The 15,115-nt window shown below is 45.1% G+C and overlaps 1 protein-coding gene across 2 annotated transcripts in view; it reads right to left on the reverse strand.

Moving 5' to 3' along the window:
• LOC110513022 (transient receptor potential cation channel subfamily M member 7) overlaps positions 1-15,115 on the reverse strand; it is a 94,202-nt gene that overhangs the window by 61,467 nt on the left and 17,620 nt on the right. The gene's annotated exons all lie outside the window — the stretch shown is intronic.

The raw sequence follows: 15,115 nt of genomic DNA on the forward strand, positions 1-15,115 counted from the left end.
CAGTGCTTCTCCTTCCAATAGGGTGCTTTCCCTTTAATTCCCAATTAAATAGCCAGCATCAGCTGCGCAAAGGTGGGGGTTGTGATGGAGACGTGACTGAGGATGTGTTCCCGAAGCTTCTCTATTCCGGTTGTTTTGTTGCTGTTAAACGTGTGTTTTGTAGCCTGAGAGAGTTTACCCAGGATCGGATCCACTCTTTGCGTCCGTGGACTACACCTCTCCATTCTTCGTGGCCTTTCTCCGCTGGAGATCTATTGGCGGATTGTCTGACTGACCGACTACCACCTTTTTTGTATACGGTATTTCATTTGTTTTGATATGATGTATACGGTGATGATTTATGTAGTTAGATGTAGTTGAGGACTTAGTAAGAGCTGATACGCTTTAAAGTTCTGTGGTAAAATTGTTATATTGATTGTATGATTTAATACTGGGTTTACGCTACACGGAATGAACGGACAAACATTGCGTGACAAAAGTCACTTAAGTTCACTGAACTCCTTTACCGGGCTGGACTCTTTTTAGGCCCGAGGTACAGGACATTTCTGGAGGAACCAGAACTCATTGTGTTATATTATTATGTGTGTGTAATCCATTGATGTTGCTAATACAACCCACGCAAAATAATAGTTGTTTTTGAAGTTCTTTTCACTGTTTTAAGGGTTTATGAAAAGTTGATTTCCCTCCTGACGTTTACATAAGTCCTTTGTATTGGTGTAGACTTGACGGACCAGACGGGACTCATTCCCTCCCAAACTAAAAGGAGAAACCAATGTTTTCTCTGGTAGGCACAACCTACCTGGCACCCCTATAAATATAACCTCAAGTCAAAACTGTTACATAAAAAATGGCACCCCAGATGGGACTTGAACCCACAATCCCTGGCTTAGGAAGAACTCCTTGCCACATTGAGGAATGTGTTGCATGGGACAGCTCGAGACTGGTGGGATGTGGCACGTCTCACCACTACCTCCTGGGCTGACTTTGAGGCCAAGTTTTCCTCTGCATTTCTGTCTGAGGACTACACAGATGAGCTGGCAGACAGAGTCAGGAATCGAGTGCAAAGCGAGAAAGAGGGTATCCGTGACTTTGCATACGGTTACCACTCCCTGTGCAGAAGGTGGAAACCTGGCATTGAGGAGGAAGAGGTCATTAAATTGATTTTGAAGAACATCAACCCACTACTAGCCAGTCAACTCCGAGAACGAGTCACCACTGTCGATGGACTGGTTCGCTTGGGACAGCAGTTTGAGAAGGACAGAGAATGCCAATCGCAATATGACCAGAGAAAGAAACAGACACCCAAACAGTTACCCAAGACAGACCATCAACAACAGCCAGAATCTCAAGCCATGACCCCTCTCATGTTCTGTTGGAGATGTAGCCAAAAGGGACATTCTTCAGCTACATGTCCAAGACCGTATCAAGAAAACCCTTCCACAAACCACAAATCACAACAGGCCAACACACCTAACTCTCTTCGCAGGAATGACCATCCTTCTCTGGGTGCTTTAACCAGAGCTGAAATCCCAAGAGTCACTGCCTACGCCCCCCCATCGACATCCCCTTCCTTTCAGTTCATACCGCACCAACTGGTGTTACCCCTGTCCATAGGCCCATGGACAGGAAGAGCCATCCTGGACACCGGGTCATCCTACACACTGCTCAATGAGAAACTGTGGAAGGAGGTTAAAGGTCCGCAATACAACTTGAAGCCGTGGACAGAAGGTCCACTCTATCTGGCTGATGGTGAGGCTAAACGACCACTTGGATGGAGTGAGGTAGAGTTCTGCCTGTGTAACCGCTCCTATATGATTCCTTCGGTTATCCTACAAACCAAGAACCTTGCTTTTCCTGTCGTGTTGGGAATTGATTTCATGTACTTCAGTGGTGTCCAGATTGATATCGCACACAATTGCTACTGGTTTCCATACAATCCGAGCAAGAAGCATTTCTTCCAATCAGAAGCTACGAAGTTACATGATTGGGGTTCAAATGTAGCAGTCTTCTCTGCCGTTGCTCCGTTACCACTAACCCTTGATAATCCTTCTGACGATCTCCTTTTACAGGCTGTAAGAAGAGCTCAGCTGGAACATCCAGAGGAGTTAAGGCTGTTGGAACAGCTGCAGAATAATGCTGATGTATGTACTTCAAGGCTAGGACGCACCGGGCTCCTGAAGCACAAAATATTCCTTACACAGGAAATGCCGATCAAGCAAAAGCCATATCGTTTGTCCCCAGCGAAGCTAATCATCCAAAAGGGACTCATTAATGATATGTTAACACAAGATATAATAGAACGTTCCTCCTCTCCTTGGGCTGCTCCTGTTGTCCTCATCCCAAAAAGGACTGGTGGTCTTAGATTTTGTGTGGACTATAGGAAGACCAACAATGTTTCCCAGACTGATGCCTATCCTCTTCCTACCATCCACGAGATCCTGGAGTCATTGTCTGGCGCTGTTGTGTTCACTACCCTTGACCTCAATAGTGGTTATTGGCAAGTTGAGATGGACCAGGAAAGCAAGGACAAGACTGCTTTTGTCTGTGCTGAGGGCTTGTTTTCCGTTAAGGTGATGCCTTTTGGATTAAAGAATGCACCTGCCACTTTCCAAAGACTGATGGAGATTGCGTTAGGTGAGCTCAAAGGGAAGATCTGTTTCGTCTACCTGGACGATATAATTATCTACTCCCAGAACAGAGAACAACACTTTCAAGATCTTCAAGCAGTGTTGGACAAGCTAAGAGAAGCTGGTCTGACCGTGAATATGAAGAAGAGCAACTTCTGCCAAACTTCCCTGAAGTTCCTTGGCCATATTGTGTCTTTCGACGGCATTCATGTGGATCCTGAAAAGACCAAGGCGGTACAAGATTTTCCTGTGCCAACCACACTCAAGGCCCTTCAACGGTTCCTTGGGATGGCTGGATGGTACCATCGGTTTGTGTCGAACTTCTCCCAGGTGGCAGAACCCCTCAACGCGTTGAAGCGAAAAGGAGTGAAATTCCTATGGACGGCAGAGTGCCAGACATCCTTTGAAACCCTGAAACGACACCTCGTCACACCTCCCATTTTAGGTCATCCCAACATTGATTCCCCTTTTGTTGTTTACACTGATGCAAGTGATGTTGGACTTGGTGCTGTCCTAGTCCAACAGACTGGACTTGGCACTGAAGAAGTGCTAGCATTCGCCAGTCGGACATTGAATGGAGCAGAACGGAACTACTCCACAACCGAGCAAGAGTGCCTTGCAGTTGTCTGGGCTTTGGAAAAGTGGAGGTACTACCTGGAGGGAAGACACTTCACTGTGGTCACTGACCATTCCTCCCTTGTGTGGGTGTTCAAGACCAACAAACCAAGCACCAGACTCATAAGATGGGCTCTACGGTTGCAAGAGTTCACCTTTGCAGTAGAATACAGGAAAGGAAAATACAACACTGTTCCAGATGCCTTATCCAGGGCTCCTGCTTGTGATAACGGTGGCCCTCATTTTACATGTGCTACTGTCCTGTCAAGCAGTCGAGACTCGCCCAAAACAGACTTTCCCATCTCTGATGAGACCATATGGAAAGCCCAACAGGATGATCCAGAAGTACAGGCTTTGTACCAGACTATCCTGGAAGATGGAGAAAAGATGGTCAATCCTACCACAAAGCTGACCATCATGGAAGACAAAGTCTACCGTGTTGTACAACTACCTCACAGAACCCTCTACCAATTGTACATACCTGAAACTCTACGCCTACAACTGCTTCAACATTTCCATGAAGACCCATTAGCTGGTCATTTGGGCAGGTTCAAAACCTACAAGCGGTTGCAAGCGTTACTGTACTGGCCACATCTGAGCATGGATGTGAAGTCACACATCCGAAACTGTCAGGTTTGTCAAATCTACAAACCAGAAGGTAGAAAGCCTGCTGGCAAGTTGCAGCAAACGGTGGTTACCCGACCTTGGGAAATGCTAGGAGTGGATTTGATGGGTCCATTTCCTAGAAGCTCCAATCAGAATGTGTACATGCTTGTTTTTGTTGATTATTATTCAAAGTGGGTGGAACTCTTTTCCCTGCGTCAGGCCACAGCAAGGACCGTCTCTAACATCCTTACGAAAGAGATCCTGACTCGCTGGGGAGTGCCTGATTACATCCTGTCTGATCGAGGTTCCCAATTTGTCTCTGATCTCTTTGAGGAGACCTGCCAAAGATGGAACCTGAGACAGAAGTTGACCACGGCCTATCACCCACAGACCAATCTCACTGAGAGAGTAAATCGAACCTTGAAGACAATGATTGCTTCCTATGTAGGGACCCAGCACAAACACTGGGACAAGCACCTTCACGAGTTTCGATTTGCCCTGAATTCTGCTGTGCAAGAGTCCACTGGAGTCACACCTGCAGAGCTGAACCTAAGTCGTCCCCTCCGAGGACCCTTGGATATGGTGCTACAGCCCCAGCAGCTTACTCCAGACGCTGCTTGCTATGACCAGGTAGTCCATCTCCATGACTTGAGAGCTCTTGTCTCAAAGAACATGACCCAGGCTCGACTCAAGCAGAAGAGAAATTATGATAAGAACAGACGAGACATGCAGTTTCAGCTTCGTGATCGGGTGTGGCTTCGCTCTCATCCTTACTCGAAAGCTGAACAATTCTTCTCTGCCAAGCTCACTCCTAAATGGCAAGGACCATATAGGATTGTGGAGCAGATGGGCCCTTTGAACTACCGAGTGGTGAAAGAGGACACAGGTGAAGATATGCGCATTGTCCATGTCTCACGCCTTAAGGCCTGTTACCCCTCGGCTGAGGAATTGGAGGCGATTGAGCGCCGCAAGATCTTGGATATCTTTGAAGAGGAAAGTGAGGAGACTTTTCTCGGATTCCCAGACCCAGAAGTCTCACACCTTAAGGCCTGTGACCCCTCAGCTGAGGAGCGTGAGCTCCAAAAAGTCAAGAAAAGTTTTGTAGAGGAAAGTGATGAGGAGACCTTTCTCGGTTTCCCCGAACAAGATGTGCCTTCCAGGGCAATGGTCGGATTTTTCCAGGGGAGGGGGTGTGTGACGGCCCTGAATTATTTTGAGCAGTCTCAGTGCTTCTCCTTCCAATAGGGTGCTTTCCCTTTAATTCCCAATTAAATAGCCAGCATCAGCTGCGCAAAGGTGGGGGTTGTGATGGAGACGTGACTGAGGATGTGTTCCCGAAGCTTCTCTATTCCGGTTGTTTTGTTGCTGTTAACCTGTTAGAGCTCTAGGGGCGCTATTTCATTTTTGGATAAAAAACGTTCCCGTTTTAAGCGCGATATTTTGTCACGAAAAGATGCTCGACTATGCATATTCTTGACAGTTTTGGAAAGAAAACACTCTGAAGTTTCAGAATCTGCAAAGATTTTGTCTGTAAGTGCCCCAGAACTCATTCTACAGGCAAAACCAAGATGATGCATCACCCAGGAATTAGCAGAATTTCTGAAGCTCTGTTTTCCATTCTCTCCTTATATGGCTGTGATTGCGCAACGAATGAGCCTACACTTTCTGTCGTTCGCCCAAGGTCTTAGCAGCATTGTGACGTATTTGTAGGCATATCATTGGAAGATTGACCATAAGAGACTACATTTTCCAAGTGTCCGCCTGGTGTCCTGCGTCGAATTCGGTGCGCAATTGCCAGCTGCTTCTACTTTACCATTTGATTCAGGGGAGAAAGCATGTGTCCAAGAACGATGTATCAATGAAGAGATATGTGAAAAACACCTTGATGATTGATTCTAAACAACGTTTGCCATGTTTTCAGTCGATATTATGGAGTTAATTTGGAAAAAAGTTCGCGTTTTGAGGACTGAATTTTCGGATTTTTTTTGGTAGCCAAATGTGATGTATAAAACGGAGCTATTTCTAATACACAAGGAATCTTTTTGGAAAAACTGAGCATCTGCTATCTAACTGAGAGTATCCTCATTGAAAACATCAGAAGTTCTTCAAAGGTAAATTATTTTATTTGAAGGCTTTTATGTTTTTGTTAATGTTGCGTGCTGGATGCTAACGCTAATGCTAACGCTAATGCTAACGCTAATGCTAACGCGAAATGCTAACGCGAAATGCTAATGCTAGCTAGCTACTTTTACACAAATGATTGTTTTCCTATGGTTGAGAAGCATATTTTGAAAATCTGAGATGACAGTGTTGTTTACAAAAGGCTAAGCTTGAGAGATGGCATATTTATTTCATTTCATTTGCGATTTTCATAAATAGTTAACGTTGTGTTATGCTAATGAGCTTGCTGATAGATTTACACAATCCTGGATACAGGGGTTTTTTCATAGCTAAACGTGACGCAGAAAACGGAGCGATTTGTCCTAAACAAATAATCTTTCGGGAAAAACTGAACATTTGCTATCTGAGAGTCTCCTCATTGAAAACATCTGAAGTTCTTCAAAGGTAAATTATTTTATTTGAATGCTTTTCTGTTTTTTTGTGTAAATGTTGCCAGCTGAATGCTAATGCTAAATGCTACGTTAGCCATCAATACTGTTACACAAATGCTTGTTTTGCAATGGTTGAGAAGCATATTTTGAAAATCTGAGATGACAGTGTTGTTAACAAAAGGCTAAGCTTGAGAGCTAGCATATTTATTTCATTTCATTTGCGATTTTCATGAATAGTTAACGTTGCGTTATGGTAATGAGCTTGAGTCTGTATTCACAATACCGGATCCGGGATGGGGAGATCAGAAAGGTTAAACGTGTGTTTTGTAGCCTGAGAGAGTTTACCCAGGATCGGATCCACTCTTTGCGTCCGAGGACTACACCTCTCCATTCTTCGTGGCCTTTCTCCGCTGGAGATCTATTGGCGGATTGTCTGACTGACCGACTACCACCTTTTTTGTATACGGTATTTCATTTGTTTTGATATGATGTATACGGTGATGATTTATGTAGTTAGATGTAGTTGAGGACTTAGTAAGAGCTGATACGCTTTAAAGTTCTGTGGTAAAATTGTTATATTGATTGTATGATTTAATACTGGGTTTACGCTACACGGAATGAACGGACAAACATTGCGTGACAAAAGTCACTTAAGTTCACTGAACTCCTTTACCGGGCTGGACTCTTTTTAGGCCCGAGGTACAGGACATTTCTGGAGGAACCAGAACTCATTGTGTTATATTATTATGTGTGTGTAATCCATTGATGTTGCTAATACAACCCACGCAAAATAATAGTTGTTTTTGAAGTTCTTTTCACTGTTTTAAGGGTTTATGAAAAGTTGATTTCCCTCCTGACGTTTACATAAGTCCTTTGTATTGGTGTAGACTTGACGGACCAGACGGGACTCATTCCCTCCCAAACTAAAAGGAGAAACCAATGTTTTCTCTGGTAGGCACAACCTACCTGGCACCCCTATAAATATAACCTCAAGTCAAAACCGTTACAACCTACTTATTCAAAAGGTTTGTCTTTATTTTTACTATTTTCTATATTGTAGAATAATGGTGATGACCTCAAAACTATGAAATAACACATATGGAATCATGTTAAATCAACATTACATTTTAGATTTGAGATTATTCAAAGTCGCCACCCTTTGCCTTGATGACAGCTTTGCACACTCTTGGCATTCTCTCAACCATCTTCATGAGGTAGTCACCCGGAATATATTTCAATTAACAGGTGTGCCTTTTTAAAAAGTTAATTTGTGTAATTTCTTTCCTTCTGATTGGCTCAAACGCATTAAGTTGTGTTGTGACAAGGTAGGGGTGTTATACAGAAGATAGCCCTGTTTGGTAGAAGACCAAGTCCATATTATGGAAAGAACAGCTCAAATAAACAAAAGAGAAACGACAGTCCACCATTCATTTAAGACATGAAGGTCAGTCAATACTGAACATTTTAAGAACTTAAAAACCATCAAGCGCTATGATGAAACTGGCTCTCATGAGGACCGACACAGGAATGGAAGACCCAGAGTTACCTCTGCTGCAGATGATAAATTAATTTGAGTTACCAGCCTCAGAAATTGCGGCTCAAATAAATGCTTCACAGAGTTCCAGTCACAGACACATCTCAACATCAACTGTGTGAATCAGGCCTCCATGGTCAAATTGCTGCAAAGAAACCATTACTAAAGGACACCAATAATAAGAAGAGACTTGCTTGGGCCAAGAAACCTGATCAAATGGACATTAGACCAGTGGAAATCTGTCCTTTGGTCTGATGAGTCCAAATTGGAGACTTTTGGTTCCAACCGCTGCGTCTTTGTGAGATGCGGTGTGGGTGAACAGATGACCTCCGCATGTGTATTTCCCACCGTAAAGCATGGAGGTGTGATTTGCTGGTGACACCGTCTGTGATTTATTTAGAATTCAAGGCATACTTAACCAGCATGGCTATCACAGCGATACGCCATCCCATCTGGTTTGGGCTTAGTGGGACTATCCGTTGTTTTTCAACAGGACAATGACAACACACCTGCAGGTTGTGTAAGGGCTATTTGACCAAGAAGGAGAGTGATGAGTGCTGCATCAGATGACCTGGACTCCACAATCACCCGACCTCAACCCAATTGAGACGGTTTGGGATGAGTTGGACTGCAGAGTGAAGGAAAAGCAGCCAACAAGTGCTCAGCATATGTGGGAACTGCTTCAAGACGGTTGGAAAAGCATTCCAGGTGAAGTTGGAAAAGCATTCCAGGTGAAGCTGGTTAAGAGAATGCCATGGTGAAGATGGTGATTAATCACTCCAGAGAACGCGTTTCCACTGCTCCAGAGTCCAATGGTGGCGAACTTCACACCACTCCTGCCGATGCTTGGCATTGCGCATGGTGATCTTAGGCTTGTGTGCTGCTGCTTGACCATGGAAATCCGACTTACAGTTCTTGTGCTGACGTTGCTTCCAGAGGCAGTTTGGATCTCGGTAGTGAGTGATGCAACAGAGGACAGATGATTTTTACATGCTACACACTCGGTGGTCCCGATCTGTGAGCTTGTGTGGCCTACCACTTCACGGCTAAGCTGTTGTTACTCCTAGATGTTTCCACTTCACAATAACAGCACTTAGTTGAATGGGGCAGCTCTAGCAGGGCAGAAATTCGACTAACTGACTTGTTGGAAAGGTGGCATCCTATGACGGTGCCATGTTGAAAGTCACTGAGCTCTTCAATAAGGCATTCTACTGATAATGATTGTCTATGGAAATTGCATGGCTGTATGCTAGATTTTATACACCCGTCAGCAACGGGTGTGGCTGAAATAGCCAAATCCACTAATTTGAAAGGGTGTCCACATACTTTTGCATATATAGTTTAGCTGTAACCTGGCCTTATAAAATAAGAGAGATGAACCCAGACAATAGTTTCTATCTAGTCTTGTTTGAAGACACGTTCATCATGTACCCATTGTTAGCCCATCTCGGGGTTGTACTTCACAGGAAGCAGTAGTGTCGTTAGTATGATCAATAAGTAAACCAGCTAGCATTGATTGAGTAACACTCACACCGATATATAAATCAAATCAAAGTTTATTTGTCACGTGTGCAGTGAAATGCTTACTTACAGGCTCTAACCAATAGTGCAAAAAGGTATTAGGTGAACCATAGGTAGGTAAAGAAATAAAACAACAGTAAAAAGACAGGCTATATATAGTAGCGAGGCTATAAAAGTAGCGAGGCTACATACAGACACCGGTTAGTCAGGCTGATTGAGGTAGTATGTACATGTAGATATGGTTAAAGTGACTGCATATATGATGAACAGAGAGTAGCAGTAGCGTAAAAGAGGGGTTGGCAATTTGGGGGTGGCGGGACACAATGCAGATAGTCCGGTTAGCCAATGTGCGGGAGCACTGGTTGGTCGGGCCAACAGACTCCTCTAGTTTATACAGAAAGCTGATATTGGATATGATCTCCACCGAGTTAGGAATTATCTCCAAAAGTGCCTAAAGTTGGTGGATTTGGTGGCTCTAGGGGAAATTCAGGAAGACGTTAGATGGCCTTTTTACTGAAGAAAGTGTTTGTTTCATATGTTTGTGTTCTGCTTTTCGTGTAATTGATGTGTATATAGACACAGTGCCTTCGGAAAGCAATCAGACCCCTTCACTTTTTCCACATGTTACGTTACAGCCCTTATTTTAAAATGGATGAAATAAAAATAAAAAATTTCAGCAATCTACACACAATACCCCATAATGACAAAGTGGAAACAGATAACATTTTTGCAAATGTATAAAAAATAAAACCATATTCAGACCATTTGCTATGAGACTGGAAATAGAGCTCAGGTGCATCCTGTTTCCATTGATCATCCTTGTTTTTACAACTGGAGTCCACCTGTGGTAAATTCAACTGATTGGACATGATTTGGAAAGGCACACACCTGTCTATATAAGGTCCCACAGTTTACAGTGAATGTCAGAGCTAAAAACAAGCCATGAGGTCGAAGGAATTGTCCGTAGAGCGCCGAGACAGGATTGTGTCGAAGCACAGATCTGGGGGAAGGGTACCAAAAAATGTCTGCAGCATGGAAGGTCCTTAAGGAACTCAAGACACCAGGTTGGGAACCACTACTTTTAGAGTGTGGGGATGGAATGCGTGTCACTGAGGGTAAACTGGCAACGATTGATGTCATATTTGGAAAAATAGCCAGTGTGAAATCTTTTGTTAGTACCTCACAATAAAATACATGTTTTGAAAAGAGCCGACTTATTTGAGTGTCTAGCTGGCCAGTAGACGTGGTGAACTGAATGACTAACCTACCACACACTTCTACCACACACTTACACCACACACACTAGCACCCTATCACACTGCCTCAAACCCAAACCGTACTGTGCTTGGATTTTTCTTTTCAGATTGTCTTTCCCAACAGTTGCAGCATTGTAACCCGACCAGCATGGTTCAGTAGTGTGAAAAGTGTACAAACGGGACCTCTGTAGAATTCCAGCACTGCAATGTCACATTCCAGCAAGTTCAAGTAGGAAATACTACAGTACTAAGCGGCAGGAGACCTTCAAGTTCATACAAGCCTTAAACACAACACACACAACCTAGCCTACACGTCACACCATCATATTATATTGTCAGATTATAAACAGACAACACCTGCTCCTCATTTTACAATTGGATCCCCCAGCCTCAAAACGCTTTAGGTTGCGCTCGGTCCCCAGAGGTGGCAGCCCTGCAGTAACAGTTCAGCAGCATGCACTACCTCTCTCTCTTTGTGCTGTTTGCTGAGGAGACGTAGCTACAGGGCTCAAAATTAAAAAAGGTGTCCCTCTCGCCCCGGGACGTTAAAAATGAGATGTCTGGGACGGTTCAAAACAGACCTTAGGACTGTTCTGGGACAACCGATCCAAAATTCATATAACCACTGTATATAAAACATAAATACAAAGCAATTAGGCTGATGCAACAGATCAGAATAAGCGCAACAATGCACACACAGCAGTAGGCTCTGCATGAATGTTCCAGACTGCAAGTAGCTGGAAGACACTAAAAAGCATTTAGAAAGAGGGGAGATCTAAAGATCCAACAACTAGCATGGGTTGCTAATATGACTAGGATTGTGTCTTTGGCTGCTGGAACAATGAAAGAAAGCTGGTTTCAATGGCATAAGGAAGTATTTATCAAATAATTCCCTCAATTTCTATGGTCTGATTTTGTCTAGGCTACTTTCCAACTGCTGACTGCCTCCGCTCAGAGGTGCAAGGTGGATGATACGCGGTGAGCAACAGGCACTGACCTTTCTCTCCGCTCAGAGGTGCAAGGTGGATGATACGCGGTGAGCAACAGGCACTGACCTTTCTCTCCGCTCAGAGGTGCAAGGTGGATGATACGCGGTGAGCAACAGGCACTGACCTTTCTCTCCGCTCAGAGGTGCAAGGTGGATGATACACGGTGCCTTTCTCTCCGCTCAGAGGTGCAAGGTGGATGATACGCGGTGCCTTTCTCTCCGCTCAGAGGTGCAAGGTGGATGATACGCGGTGCCTTTCTCTCCGCTCAGAGGTGCAAGGTGGATGATACGCGGTGCCTTTCTCTCCGCTCAGAGGTGCAAGGTGGATGATACGCGGTGCCTTTCTCTCCGCTCAGAGGTGCAAGGTGGATGATACGCGGTGCCTTTCTCTCCGCTCAGAGGTGCAAGGTGGATGATACGCGGTGCCTTTCTCTCCGCTCAGAGGTGCAAGGTGGATGATACGCGGTGCCTTTCTCTCCGCTCAGAGGTGCAAGGTGGATGATACGCGGTGCCTTTCTCTCCGCTCAGAGGTGCAAGGTGGATGATACGCGGTGCCTTTCTCTCCGCTCAGAGGTGCAAGGTGGATGATACGCGGTGCCTTTCTCTCCGCTCAGAGGTGCAAGGTGGATGATACGCGGTGCCTTTCTCTCCGCTCAGAGGTGCAAGGTGGATGATACGCGGTGCCTTTCTCTCCGCTCAGAGGTGCAAGGTGGATGATACGCGGTGCCTTTCTCTCCGCTCAGAGGTGCAAGGTGGATGATACGCGGTGCCTTTCTCTCCGCTCAGAGGTGCAAGGTGGATGATACGCGGTGCCTTTCTCTCCGCTCAGAGGTGCAAGGTGGATGATACGCGGTGCCTTTCTCTCCGCTCAGAGGTGCAAGGTGGATGATACGCGGTGCCCAACAGGCACTGGCCTTTCTCTCCTCTCAGAGGTGCAAGGTGGATGATACGCGGTGCCTTTCTCTCCGCTCAGAGGTGCAAGGTGGATGATACGCGGTGCCTTTCTCTCCGCTCAGAGGTGCAAGGTGGATGATACGCGGTGCCTTTCTCTCCTCTCAGAGGTGCAAGGTGGATGATACGCGGTGCCTTTCTCTCCTCTCAGAGGTGCAAGGTGGATGATACGCGGTGCCTTTCTCTCCGCTCAGAGGTGCAAGGTGGATGATACGCGGTGCCTTTCTCTCCGCTCAGAGGTGCAAGGTGGATGATACGCGGTGCCTTTCTCTCCTCTCAGAGGTGCAAGGTGGATGATACACGGTGCCTTTCTCTCCGCTCAGAGGTGCAAGGTGGATGATACGCGGTGCCCAACAGGCACTGGCCTTTCGTGCCTCCAGTAGGCTTTGGTTTCCGCTCTGCTAGCTTCGGTTAATAATGCCATGGGTGGGATGGGAGACATGGAGAGAAAGCATAAAGCATCTTAATAGGCCATTGGACCACCACGAGCTGCCAGAACAGCTTCAATGTGCATAGGCATGGATTCTACAAGTGTCTGGAACTCTATTGGAGGGATGCCAAACCATTCTTCCACAAGAAATTCCATAATTTGGTGCTTTGTTGATGGAAGACGCTGTCTCCGGTGCCACTCCTGAATCAACATTAGTCTTGAGCCCTGGGAAGCTATATTCACGAGCGCTCCAATGTAGAAATGTTTTGAAAGTTTAAAAAGAGTAAAAATTCATGAACATTTTACAAAATGTAGTCCTAGGTTGTTGTCTATTTAGCAAACTATTGGTGATGAGATAATAGTATAAAAACAGTTTTATACCAAGTGATGCACTGCTAGGTTTGCTATTTTAGCTAGGCTAACGTTAGCAAGCTAGCACAGTATCTTGATCTTCCCTTTCATCTTTCCAGCTGCAGTTTCAGATGAGCAGCACTCAGTGAGTCAGTGGTCACCCTAGTGAAAAAGTAGCTTAATGGAGGTGCCAATACAAAAGACAAGAAAAGTGCCAGACATAAGATTGAAGGAGTGCAGTAGACTAAGTAAATGAATGGCTACATAGCCATCTACACTGTACAATTTATAATAGACTGGTACTATGCAGTCAGCTAGCTAGCTATACTTATTCCCAGACAGTAAATCAATAATTTAGCTAATAAAAGCAGAATGTAATTCGTCTTTATAAGGTAACCCCATCATTGTTAAGGCCAGACATTTTCGTCATATGATTATGGCAGGGTTCAAAGACAGGCAACATAGAGAGTGAGCATCCCCCATGCTGAGGCAGGGAGAGGACGAACAGGTCATCAGGTGAGAATGAGTTATAAGGCACTATAAGTTCAACTCATCTTTGCAGACTATAGCCCAAGTGCTACAACAAGTTAGTTGGGTATAAGAAATGAGTTATTCAAGACCATGTACTAGCCAAGCGTGGCGAAGGGTACACAAATAGAATAATGGGCTTTGACATTCAAATGGAGTTAAATAATGGGTGTGGTGGTGGCTTTTTGTTAACTGTTAAGAGTAGGAAGTAATATAGACAAATATTGGTTTTTGCAGTTGTGATTGGGGTATAGATGCATTTTCCCTTAGAAAGTCAACAGAAACAACCATTTCACAGCAAATAAAATAAAATCTCCCAAGCCCCCGGACCCCCTGTAGAGGGGTGTTGACACTGGAACCAATTGACCCTGACCCTTCCAATATCCAACACAAAGTTACACCCTTGGCTGGCTGGCTGTTGGAGGATAACCTAGTAGTTGGGCTACACCCTGCCCTAACACCAACTCTTACTTACTACAGTAGTGGTTAAGTTTCACCTTCTGGCCTTTACAGACACACTCAGTGTAATTACAGATTGCAGTGTACTAACCCCACCATGCAGGTAATAAACACTCAAGGATGGAGGGACGGGAGAGAGAGATACATGCGAGAGAAAGAGACAGAAGAAAGACAGACAGACATACTCTGTCATATCTGGAGTATTTCTCCTGTCTTATCCGGTGTCCTGTGTGAATTTAAGTATGCGCCCTCTAACTCTCTCCTCTAGGAGGACCAGAGTCCTAGGACCATGCCTCAGGACAACATGGCCTGATGACTCCTTGCTGTCCCCAGTCCACCTGCTGCTGCTCCAGTTTCAACTGTTCTACTTGCGGCTATGGAACCCTGACCTGTTCACCGGATGTGATACCTTGTCCCGGACCTGCTGCATTCGACTCTCTCTCTATGATTGGCTATGAAAAGCCAACTGACATTTACTGCTGAGGTGCTGACCTGTTGCACATTCTACAACCACTGATTATTATTATTTGACCCTGCTGGTCATCTATGAACGTTTGAACATCTTGGCCATGTACTGTTATAATCCCCACCCGGCACAGCCAGAAGAGGAATGCCCACTCTGCAGAGCTTGGTTCCTCTCTAGGTTTCTTCCTCTTGCTTCTGCGTCTGCATTGCTTGCTGTTTGGGGTTTTAGGCT

This window comes from Oncorhynchus mykiss, chromosome 26 (assembly GCF_057628025.1).
Source record: "Oncorhynchus mykiss isolate SJ-2025 chromosome 26, ASM5762802v1, whole genome shotgun sequence".
In the NCBI taxonomy this organism is placed as follows: Eukaryota; Metazoa; Chordata; class Actinopteri; order Salmoniformes; family Salmonidae; genus Oncorhynchus; species Oncorhynchus mykiss.